This window comes from Zalophus californianus, chromosome 15 (assembly GCF_009762305.2).
Source record: "Zalophus californianus isolate mZalCal1 chromosome 15, mZalCal1.pri.v2, whole genome shotgun sequence".
In the NCBI taxonomy this organism is placed as follows: domain Eukaryota; kingdom Metazoa; phylum Chordata; class Mammalia; order Carnivora; family Otariidae; genus Zalophus; species Zalophus californianus.
Window position 1 is genome coordinate 68,719,029 of NC_045609.1, and position 11,439 is coordinate 68,730,467.

At 40.0% G+C, this 11,439-nt stretch overlaps 1 pseudogene; it reads left to right on the forward strand.

Moving 5' to 3' along the window:
- Positions 1 to 87: 87 nt before the first annotated feature.
- LOC113920224 lies at positions 88 to 7,915 on the forward strand (annotated as a pseudogene).
- The last annotated feature ends 3,524 nt before the right edge of the window (positions 7,916 to 11,439 follow it).

Consider the following 11,439-nt stretch of genomic DNA (forward strand, 5'->3'; position numbering starts at 1 on the left):
TAATCGCGTGTGCCTTAGACTAGCGGTGCTAGGAGGTGGGAGGAACGGAGTTTAATGCAGCGTGCATCATAGTGGTTCGTTCGCAAAATGTGGTCCACGCAACCCCTGCATTACCATCGCCTGGTAATTTATTACCAGTGCCAAATTCTCAGCACCCACTCCAGACCTTCTGAATCCGAAACTCAAGGTGGCTCAGCAGCCTGTTTTAACAAGCGCTTCAGGTGATAACCAATTATCGGCTCAAGTTTTAGAGCCATCGCTTTATATAATAAAAGCGTTAGTAGCAATAAAAAGCTAATTGTGGCAGAACCTGTTGAAGAGAAGGTTGATTTACTTAAAACCTATTTTGTTAGAACCTGCTTGGTTTTGATAAAGTAAATTATATAGGTTAATCTCGCCTGAGAGGGAACAATCTCCAAGTTATTGACTTAAATGATAAGCAGAGTGATGTGAATACTTCCGTTTACGTTTAGAAAGAAATGTATGTTTGTAATAATATATACTCTCTTTATATATACATAAACCTATCGAGAGATTTGGACTAGAAGCCAAATGTTTTCACTGATTATATTTTTCATTGTTTACCCTTTCTAAATTTTTTTCCATACGTGTATCATTTTTTCCAGTTAAAAATATAAAATCCGGGGCGCCTGGGTGGCTCAGTCCTTAAGCGTCTGCCTTCGGCTCAGGTCATGATCCCAGGGTCCTGGAATCGAGCCCGCATCGGGCTCCCTGCTCCGTGGGAAGCCTGCTTCTCCCTCTCCCACTCCCGCTGCTTGTGTTCCCTCTCTCGCTGTGTCTCTCTCTGTCAAATAAGTAAATAATAATAATATATATATATAAAATCCTGTGACACAAAGAGGCTATATGAATGCCAGGAAAGAACCTTCTCTGGGGGTTTGGGGTCTGTTGCAGGACCCTTAAGGCCCTCCTCTCAGATGGGCTCTTTTGGACTGTGACATCTTGCTCTAGTTCCTTTTTGCTTTTTTGAAGGGGCCTTCCCTTTTCTTCTCTACATACACAGACATATACTTCTCATTGAGTCAGATAACCTACAGAGATGGAAACTAGGTTTGTGATAATTGGGGTGGCAATTTGGAAGAACTGAAATGTAGAGGGCAGCAGTGTGTAGCTAGAATTAAGAGGAAAGACCAGAAAGGATGTATTTCCTTAACATAATAGAAATTTGTTTAAAATATAGTGTAGTTTAAAAAACTGCACTTATTCTAATTGTCTATGAAGAACTAATGCCAGGAGGACCTTCCTTGAATATAAAATAAACTTTGCAGTTGTGTGAAAATCTTTGAATTAAGAGAACTCTTTGTTTTATTTATTTAAGTAATCTCTACACCCAGTGTGGGGCTGAACTCAATGACCCTGAGATCAAGAATTGCATGCTCTTCTGACTGAGCACCCCTTAAATAGGAGAACTCTTAATGAACCACCTCCAGATCAGAAAATAGGAAAATATTTATTATAAGCTCATGTATGGATTTCTGTATCATCCTGATAGCTTTTGTTTTCAGGATTGCTTTTAAACTCTCACTCCTCTGTACAACATAGGTTATATTTGATGGGGGAAAAAGCAATATAGTTTTAATTTTAATTCTCATAAAGAAATAACAGTTGTGTATACCAGGTGCCATTCTAAGCACTTTACATGTACTCATTTAATTTTTACAGTGGTTCAATAGCTTTTAGAGACAAAATTGGAGCAAGTATAAACTTTGACCAAGAGTGATACTTCAAATAAATGTTCAGACTTACCACCTCCATTGAAGTGTGAAAATCTACTCTCAGTGTCTAATTTTTCTTAAAACATTCTCATTCAAGTTTGATCATGCTTATTCTTCAAAAAGAGCAGTATCTTAAAACCTCTAGTTCTTTAAACCTGGTATTTATTTTATTGAAACCTAGTAGGTAAAATAACATTTGAAGACTCCAAACTGTCATTAGAATATACAGCCATTTCCTTTCATTACTGAAGAAAATTAAAATATAGCAGCTGCCTTTGGAAATGTGCCAGCCCACTGCAGAGCACAAGAGTATGTGACAAACTATTGGTTAAATGACAGATTGCATTCTTTTTTTTTAAAGATTTTATTTATTTATTTAAGAGAGAGAATGTGAGGGGAGGCGGTGGGAAGAGCAAAGGGAGAGGGACAAGCAGACTCCACTGAGTGTAGAGCCAGACTCGGGGATTGATCTCAAGGCACTGACCTGAGCCGAAATCAAGAGTCAGATGCTCAACTGATTGAGCCATCCAGGTGCTCCATGAGATTTCATTCTTTAGTTTAGCTTTTAGTACCTCTCTTCCTGACTAAAAGTAGCACCAGATTTGCCCACATTTTTTGCAATCTTGATAAATGCCTAAGATGATGAATTAGAGATGTGTACATAGTCATAATAACTGCTTGTGCCTTTGCCCTCTTCAGTCATAATAGGTGTTTTGAATGTTTGCATGGAGAGTTGCTGCAGGCTACTGGCTTTTTGTACTTATTGAGTGTTTTTGCACACAGTGCATTGAAAATATACCCTGAGGTGATTCTTAGGTGCCATCATTCATTTAAAGGTGATAGAAAAACACCCTTAAATGGATGCTGACCAGTGCAGGTGCTCATCAGTCATAGCAATTCTGGTTTGTTCACTTACAGTTGCACTGCCTTGCTTATCTTAGGATGTGCATTTTCAGCTATTCCTGTGTTTTACATGTACCACTAAAGAACTGAAAACATGCCACCAAAAAGAGAAAACAGGATTCCTTCAGTTTGAAAAAGATTAAACCTAAGGCTTTACAAGGATCAGAAATGGCAGTCATTCAAAATTCTTTAGACATATTTGAAAATGGTGTTTAATAATAGTCTTACATATGTTCTTAGTGGGATATACTCTGAGGGCAAAAAGACCAAAAACAAAAACTCAGATGTCACAGATTTATTCTAATAGTACTATTGGCAATGCAATTTTGAAACTTTGTATGTGTACTATAAAGTAAATAATATATGTTAACAATCTAAGAGAAAAGAAATGACAAATATAAAATAAAAGAAGGTTTGGGGGGAAGTCCTCTGACGTTAAATTTGAATTAGAGCTGTTTTTGTATATATTTCTTAGAAGTATATATATAATTTCTCCCAATGGCGGGTGCCCATATCTTGATACCTAGATCCCTTTCTCCACAAAAGAAACAGCAAGTGGAGAAGTGGTTGTTTTCAGGTCTCAGGCCCAGAAAACACAAAAGTACAAAGGTGAGCCTAGAACACCTTGCCAGAAAGCCAGGAAGTACCCCAAAACTAATAGGATCAAGTCAAAAGCTCACAGAATCAAGTTCAATTCCTCTGGCCAAAAGTGAGTCAAGTTGGGCTAAACAGAATAATGACTGTGATAGATGATCAAAGCACTGAATGCATTTTTAAAGTTCCTAAGTCTAGAATGATACTCAGAATCAAGGGTAAGGGAAGGGTTTTTTTTTTTCCTTTGTAGGAAAATGCCAGCTAGTACCTACAGATAGAATAATACAATTGGAAAAATCTGTGCGGTCCCCAATAATTGAGGCAAAGATCATCAACGGACACTAGAACCTATCTTGTAAAAGGAAGTAGGGAAAAGGGGATGTGTGCAGTGTCACAGTATCACCCCACAGATTACTTAATTATAAAGTAATTAACCTAGTGATCACACTTAACACCACTAATGGTGAACAACCTGACTTTATAGGCCTTTTGATTTGATGCAACATGAAGTAACAGCATCACCAATGAAAGAACTCTGCCAAAATTGCTTAACCTGAATATAATCAAGCCTTTTGACCCAAATTTCTGCCTACAGGAAATATAGAGGAACAGATAAAATGACCCTGAGGGAAGAATCTGATCCAAAATATGAGACATTCTATAAGAAAATGCCTAAATTCTTCAAAAGGTCGGTGTTGTTAAAAAGAGTTGGGGAGGGATGCTTGGGTGGCTCAGTTGGTTAAGCTTCCGACTCGATTTTGGCACAGGTCATGATCTGAGGGTTGTGAGATTGAGTCCCATGTCAGGCTCCACGCTGAGCTGGGATCCTGCTTAAGATTCTCTCTCTTCCCCTCCCCACCTCAAAAAAGATAAAAAAAGGTGGGGGACTTCTAGATTAAAAGACAAAAGACCAAAAGACATAACAATAAGTGCAATGGGTAAATCTTGATTGGGTCTTGGTTTGAAAAAGCTATAAAAGAAATTTTGAGGATACTTTGGAAAATTTGAATATGGACTGGGTATTAGATGGTATTGTATTATTGTTAACTTTATTGAGTGTGAAATTTACTTAGGTTGTGAAATTTACTTATGTTACTTAGAAGAATGACCTGCTCAGGTATTTAGGGATGAAGTGCCATACATCTGTAATTTATCTTTAAATGGTTCAGCCAAAAAAATTGTATGAAATTCATGTGGGTGTGTGTATGTATATGTATACATATGTGTATATATATATGTCCATGTGTGTATATACACACACAGTAGTCTCCCCTCATCCACATTGGAGGGGGGAACATATGTTACAAAACCCCCAGTGGATGCCCGAAACCACAAATAGTAGTACCAAACCCTATATATACTTTTTTTTCCTGTACATAAAATACCTTTAATAAAGTTTAATTTATAAATTGGGCACAGTAAGAGATTAACAATAATAAATAATAAAATAGAACAACTATAACAATATACCATAATAGGGGCACTTGGGTGGCTCAGTTGGGTAAGCATCTGACTCTTGGTTTCGGCTCAGGTCATATCAAGGTCATGAGATTGAGCCCACGTCAGGCTCCGTGCTCAACTCAGCATGGAGTTTGCTTGAGGTTCTTTACCTCTCCCTCTTCTCCCCCTCCCCCTCTGCCCTACCCCTTCCCACTTGCATACGCTCTCTCCCAAATAAATAAATAAAGTCTTTAAACAACAAACAATATACGATAATGAAAGTTATCTGACTGTGGTCTCTCTCAAAATATCTTCTTGTACTGCACTCACCCTTCTTGTGAGGATGTGAGATGATAAAATACCTATGTGATGAGATGAAGTGAGGTGAAAGACATGGTATTGTGACATAGTGTTAGGCTTCTGTTGACCTTCTGACTATACCTCAGAAGAGGATCATGTGCTTGTTGACTGCAGTTGACCACAGGTAACTGAAACCATGGAGAGTGAAACTGCAGATAAAGGGGAACTATTGTGTGTGTGTATATATATGTATATGTATATGTGTTTAAATGTATGTGTGTATATACATATATACGTGTATAAATATGTGTGTGTGTGTGTATGAAGAGAAAGAATTAAAATATGGCAAGATGTTAGCAGTCATCCCAGATGATATATGTGTTCATTGTACTAATCTTTCAGCTTTTCTGTGTGTTTCGAATTTTTCAAAATAAAGAGATGGAGAAAAGTATTTGTAAACTAGCTAGAATAGTTTTAGGTGGTTGTGTGTGTGTGTGTGTGTGTGTGGTGTATGTTTGGGAAATGGTGGGGGAAAGCAGCAGATAGATAATTGAGAGGATCTCTAGGAGCTAGCTAGTAGTTTAACAAGCTTAGAAGTAATGAGAGATTATAAAAGCATATGTGATTGTCAGAAACAAAAGGCCGTAGAAAGCTGGATGGGTCAAGGTCTAGCAGGAAGATGTGGGCAGTGGAGCTGAAGCAGTCACAGGAGCTCTTTGAAGGCCAGGAAGAAAAGCATGAGAATGAATTACTTTGACTTCCCCACAGGCAGGAGAGGGTCCAATGGGCCTTGCCCTCTGATGTGGTGACAGGAGCTTTTTTCATTTTTTTAGCCCTATTTGGCTTTCTCATATAAAAGTCTCCCGTGGTAGTCTGAAGATGGTCTTAAACTTGGAGTTAATTGGATTCATCTGCATCATAGCCCCTGAAAATACCTTCTTTATCTGAGTGTTTCCTACCCCGATGTTCTCATTGACTATTTATCTTAGAAAAAGCTTCGTTATTGCAGAAACAGCCTGGAATCTCTCTTTTTTTTTTTTAAATTTGAGAGAGACAGAGCATGCATGAGCAGGGGGTAGGGGCAGAGGGGGGCTGAGGGAGAAGGAGAAGCAGACTCCCTGCTGAGCAGGGAGCCCCACATGGTGTTCAATCCCAGGACCCTGAGATCATTACCTAAAGGCAGACACTTAAACAACTGAGCCACCCGGGAGCCCCCACCCTTTTTCTTTTTTTAAGAATACTTCACCAAACAACCTGGATGGCTGGTTATTTGTACCCAAATGTAAATAGGAAAAAGGAGACAGTTAACACGACTTCTTTCCAGAAGTCAAAATAAGCCTGTTTGCCCCATGAAAACTGTGGCCCATAGTTTGATATGGTCACATTTAGCTATTTTATTGACATAGTTAGTGTCAGCAGTTGAAAAAAAAGCACTATTCAGTTATTCAATGGAGGCTTCAATGCTCAAAGAACCCATTAGGTGGCAGTGGGGACACACAGGCATCAGTCCGATTACTGCAGGAGTCCGTCATCTCCCCCCGCAGTGATTGAGCCTTAGGGAAGTAACCTTGTCAAGCAGCTTTTCATCGGAGGAGATAGGCAAAACAAACAACCAGGAAAAAAAAAATTATGGTTTATAGTATCTAACAGACGAAGAACTGCTAGTCACCTGGACTCAACTCCTGTTCTTGGTTTTAGTATATATGTTTATATTTGTTCTTGCTATGATTCTTTCATAGTTTGGCTATTATTCTTGCTACGATTCTTTCAGTAAAATAACTTTATATCCAAAGTCCTTTAGGTCACTTGTGTGCTGTTTACAACATCTCTGTTGTCAGTTTTAGAACATAAGCTAGAAGGTAAGTAGAGAGTATGGCTCATTTTGTTCAAGACCCAGTATATTTAATAGATACTTATATAGTGACACTCTTCATTCTGTGTATTTAGTGCTCATGGAAGGCTTTTTGTGGTCCTGGTAGGTGCCATTGGTTGGGGTTCCTGGGAAAAGGACTCCGATTTCCATGAAGAAGTTTATTGGGTAGTGCCCTTGGGAATATCACCTGTAAGAATGACAGGAGCAGGGCTGGGCAGAGGGAGAAGCAGCTGCCACACAGCTGTAGCCAAGTCTTTAGCTATTCCTAGAGGAGCTCTGGAGCTGAATGGCCTTTTAAAGATCCTCTACCCCTTACGTGAAGGGGGCCAGGACTTTATACCCACCCAACCCCAAATGATCAGCCAATAGATATGGGCTGCCCCTGTGAAGGGGGCTGAAAATAATTCAGCTGAAAACTGTCAGCCACCAACACGCCCTAGTTCTGGGTGAATGAGCACCCGAGTCCTGAAAGGGGAATCTGGGCAGTGCACCACAGCATCCACAGTAGGGAACAAGGCATACTTTCTTTGTATCACCCCTATTTTTAGGCACCTCTAATGCCTGTCTTGCAGAAGCTGTATTAGAAACTGTGAAACGGGGGCCTGAGCCCCGGAGTCCATGTGGGCACTGGTGTGGAGGAGGGTATAGTGCAGAATCGCCCTAACAGAGCTGCAGCAGCTCCCGGTGCAGGGGGCAGTAGACTCCATGGTGTAGAGTCTGGAGAGAGAGAACATCCGGAAGATGCAGGGCCTCATGTTCTGCAGCAGTGCCAGCTATTGTGAGGACAACCAAGTGTCCATGCAGCAGGGGCACCAATGCATTGGGCGCTGCCATGCACCTCTGGCTCAAGCCCAGTTGGAGAAGTTCCAGGACCACTTGGCCCAGTGCACCATGCATTGCGATGACAAAGCCAAAGATTCAATAGAGGCAGGAAGTAAAGAGCTTCAGGTGAAGTGGCAGCTTGTGTGTGGATGACCACATGTACCTCATCCCAACCATGACCAAGAAGATGAAGAAGTCTCTTATCCATTGGGGAATAGAAGTCTTTGCAATTGGCCATCAGGGTTGAGAGCAGGAATCTATTTAAAAAGAGATTGGGAGTGTTGGTCGTTTAAGTGATGTTCCTGAAGAAATTAAGGATGGTATCAAGTTTGAGGCATGTGCCACTTCCCTCTGGATATGGGTTCCTTTGTTTCAACCCTAGAAAGTGAAATGGAAAAAACTGGTGCTAAAATTTGGGTCAGAGATAGCACAGGAGAGTTTTTGATAGCTTAAGTTTCACATGCTTGTCCTGGCACGAGAGATCTCCCTTGTACCAAGCCAGAACCCTCCAAGGTACCAGATTCTTCTCAGTACACAGGTATGAACAGGCTGGCAGCTTCTTCTAACCTGCCTGTGATCTGGTAGAGTGTGAGCAGAGGTGTTTCTGTCTGTTGCCAACCTCCTGTTTACCAGAAGGATCACCAAATCATTTTCCATAAGCCGTAAAACAAAATCTATGAGGTCACTAATTTAGAAGGGAAAAAAAGTTTTCTGGCTCTTTGTTTTGCTTGGTTTTGTTTTATATACAAGGACATGAGGTTGTTATAACGTGTGGAGTTGGGAGAGGTAGTTTGGATGAGAACTTTGGAACAGTTCCTTGTAGGTATGTGTTTCGGGCCATCAAGATGTGGATATATATTTCTTGAAATACACATTACATCTTTCAGCTAAGAGACCCTGCAAAAACATGAAAGGTGACGTTATACTGGGTGTGGGAAGCAGCCCTTTCCTCTCACTGGCTGCCGTGATGGGCCCTGAGGCTCTCTGCAGCAGAGCTACAGGACAAAAATCTTGGAGTAGTAACACTCTCCCTTGAAGGGAAAGGGGGTTTTGATTGCACTGTATACCAGTATCCAGGAAATGAACGTTGAAGGAGGAACTTCTTAATTAAGAGAGTTATTAAGTACTAGATTTAGAAAAACCTGGTTTTTATAGACAGAATGGAATGAAAGCCTGAACTCAGTATTATTTAGCCTCCTGAAATAACAGAACCCTATTGAGGCAATCCCTTCGCAATAGGAAGGCCAAAGGAGGAAAAGTAAGCAACTTGGGTAAGCTGTGATTCCTTTAAAGCAAAAGGGGGACATCCCCCCCCCCATTACCAAATACCACTTTTGCCTAGGGCCTTTGCAACAAGCAGCATTCGGGCCCCAGCTCTAACACCTTATCATTTTGATAAGGACCTCATTGTTTTACCAACTTATTTAAAGTGATAATATAGTCTGTGGTTGGTGTTTCAAGGCTGTGATATACTTCCCTAGTGGTTCAGTTTTAAAAAATAAGGCTTAGTTTTTCCTCAAAAAAAAGAAAGAAACCATGAGAAAGAAAGAAACCAATGTCACTTTCTCATTTTGTTTTCCTCACATTGAAAGCTAATGGAAAAAATGCCTTGGCACTTGCTGCAGATGATATCATGTTTGTTTTAAATTGATTTCTGATTGTGTGTGTGTGTGTAGAGAGAGATTAATATATAGATGCTATTATATATATTATGCTGTAGGAGAGCTTGCTTATGCATAAGCATCTCAGATACACAGATTAGGCATTTCTTCTGTTGAAGAATTTCCCAAAATTTTTTGGCACAATTGATGATTATTTACTCCAGCACATCAAAAGCCATTAAGCATGAATTTTATAAACAGAAAAACCATTAGTGTAAATTTTATTTTTAAAAAAAGGAATAAATTATTTTTTTCCTGAAAATAGACTCTTCCTAGGTAGAAAATTATTATTATAAAAAAGCTTTTAAAATTTTAAAATTTTTTATTTTTTGCCTGACTTCATCTTCTGTATTCTGCTGTATTCTGTGACACTGATGCTCTTCCTAAATTTTTTTTTCCAATTTCAGCTAAAAGAATTACTTTCTCCCCCTTATAGTCATTTGACTAATTCTTCCCCCAGATGTGTTTTGGATGTATCCCTTCGTCTCCACTCTAGTGCTGCAGACCAAGCTGCCATCATTGTCTCTCCTAGCCTGATGCAGTAGCATAAGAATGGGGCTTCTTCCCTAAGATTCATCTCCCACACTTGGCTGCCAGATTGGTTTTCTGGAAACACCAGTCCAAGCATGCCCAGACCTACCTGTAAAATCCCAACTTGTTAGCCCACCCTACAAGGCCATTGGTGATATGGTCACAGCCTGCTTCTCATCCTCAACACTGACCACACAGTGGTATCCATATACAAACCTGCCCTGCCCTTTCATGCCTTACTGCTTTGCTGCTAGGGTGTGTTCCACGTCACGTGCTTTCCCTCACTTCCCTGTCTGGAAGAATACCTTTAAAGACCCAGTTCTGAAAGGGCATTGGTGACTGCTCACCAGCTTTCACTAGCAGAGCTTCTTGCCTCCCTCTTCTGCTCCCTTAGTATTTTCACATCTAGGAAGAGCACCCTAGACTAGTGGTTTAGAACAAAGCTCCTGTAGGCGTCCTATCCAAGGGGCCAGGTGTACCTGGCACTGGTGGAATTCCATCTCCTTGAGAACATGGAGGAAGCAAACTTTCGACAGCAATGAACATTGTTTTTGATTTTGGAGAATATTCTAAGGATTTCTTGTAATTAGTGTTATGATATTTCTCTGACACGGGCACAAGATAACTAGTTTCTTCATAAGGCTATTACTATAATAAGATAAAAGGAGTTAACGTTTTGAAGCATTTTCTGGCTGGAGAGAACTTTTGATTGATCCTAAATAACGATGTGTCTGCAGGCAGTTGAAGGTGATTTCTACATTCGTGTTTGCTGATAAGGATATAGATAGGAAAAACAGGACTGTAATAGCTTGATTATGAGAAATTTGATCAATGTACATCTGGTTTCTTTTTTTCAGTGTTACGTATTAGCTGCCTAATTTGATGCTTTCTCCACAAGCAGAGGGAATTAGAACTAGTTAACCTGACAGTTAATGGATGAACAAAACCAAGGTAACTGAAACAAGAAAGTGACTAGACATACGTGGCCATTTGTCTTATGGTTTAGGAAGAGAAAAATATTGAACATGGAGCCCTTGTTTATTGACTCTCTTTTGCTATAACTCGTAAAGTGCCCTGGGTCAAGTCACTTTACCTTTTTCTGTCCCAACTGAAAAAAAAAAAAAATGAGGATAACATATCTCTGCCTGTAGCCTCATAAGACAGACAACTAGATGTGAATATAATAAGTGCATCTAACAGTTTGTGAACCCAGTTTAAATGGTCTTGGGCCTCTTTTGGTTGTAACTGAATTTCTATTTTGTCTTACTTGACTTTTCCTTTGCTTCACTCTCAGACCTCATTTTATGATCAAAAGAAGACATGTCAGTGTGCTTTGAGTGGCAGGTGGAGCATCTTGGATCTGGGAACTCTAGTTCTAGTATGCATTCGGCCTCTCACTAGCTGGGAGACCTTAACTTGGGTTGGCCTCCGTTTCCTTATCTATGTTTCATTTGTGATTCTTAGGTTTATTTATTTTTTTTTTTTTAAGATTTTATTTATTTATTTGAGAGAGAGAGAATGAGAGATAGCACGAGAGGGAAGAGGGTCAGAGGGAGAAGCAGACTCCCTGCTGAGCAGG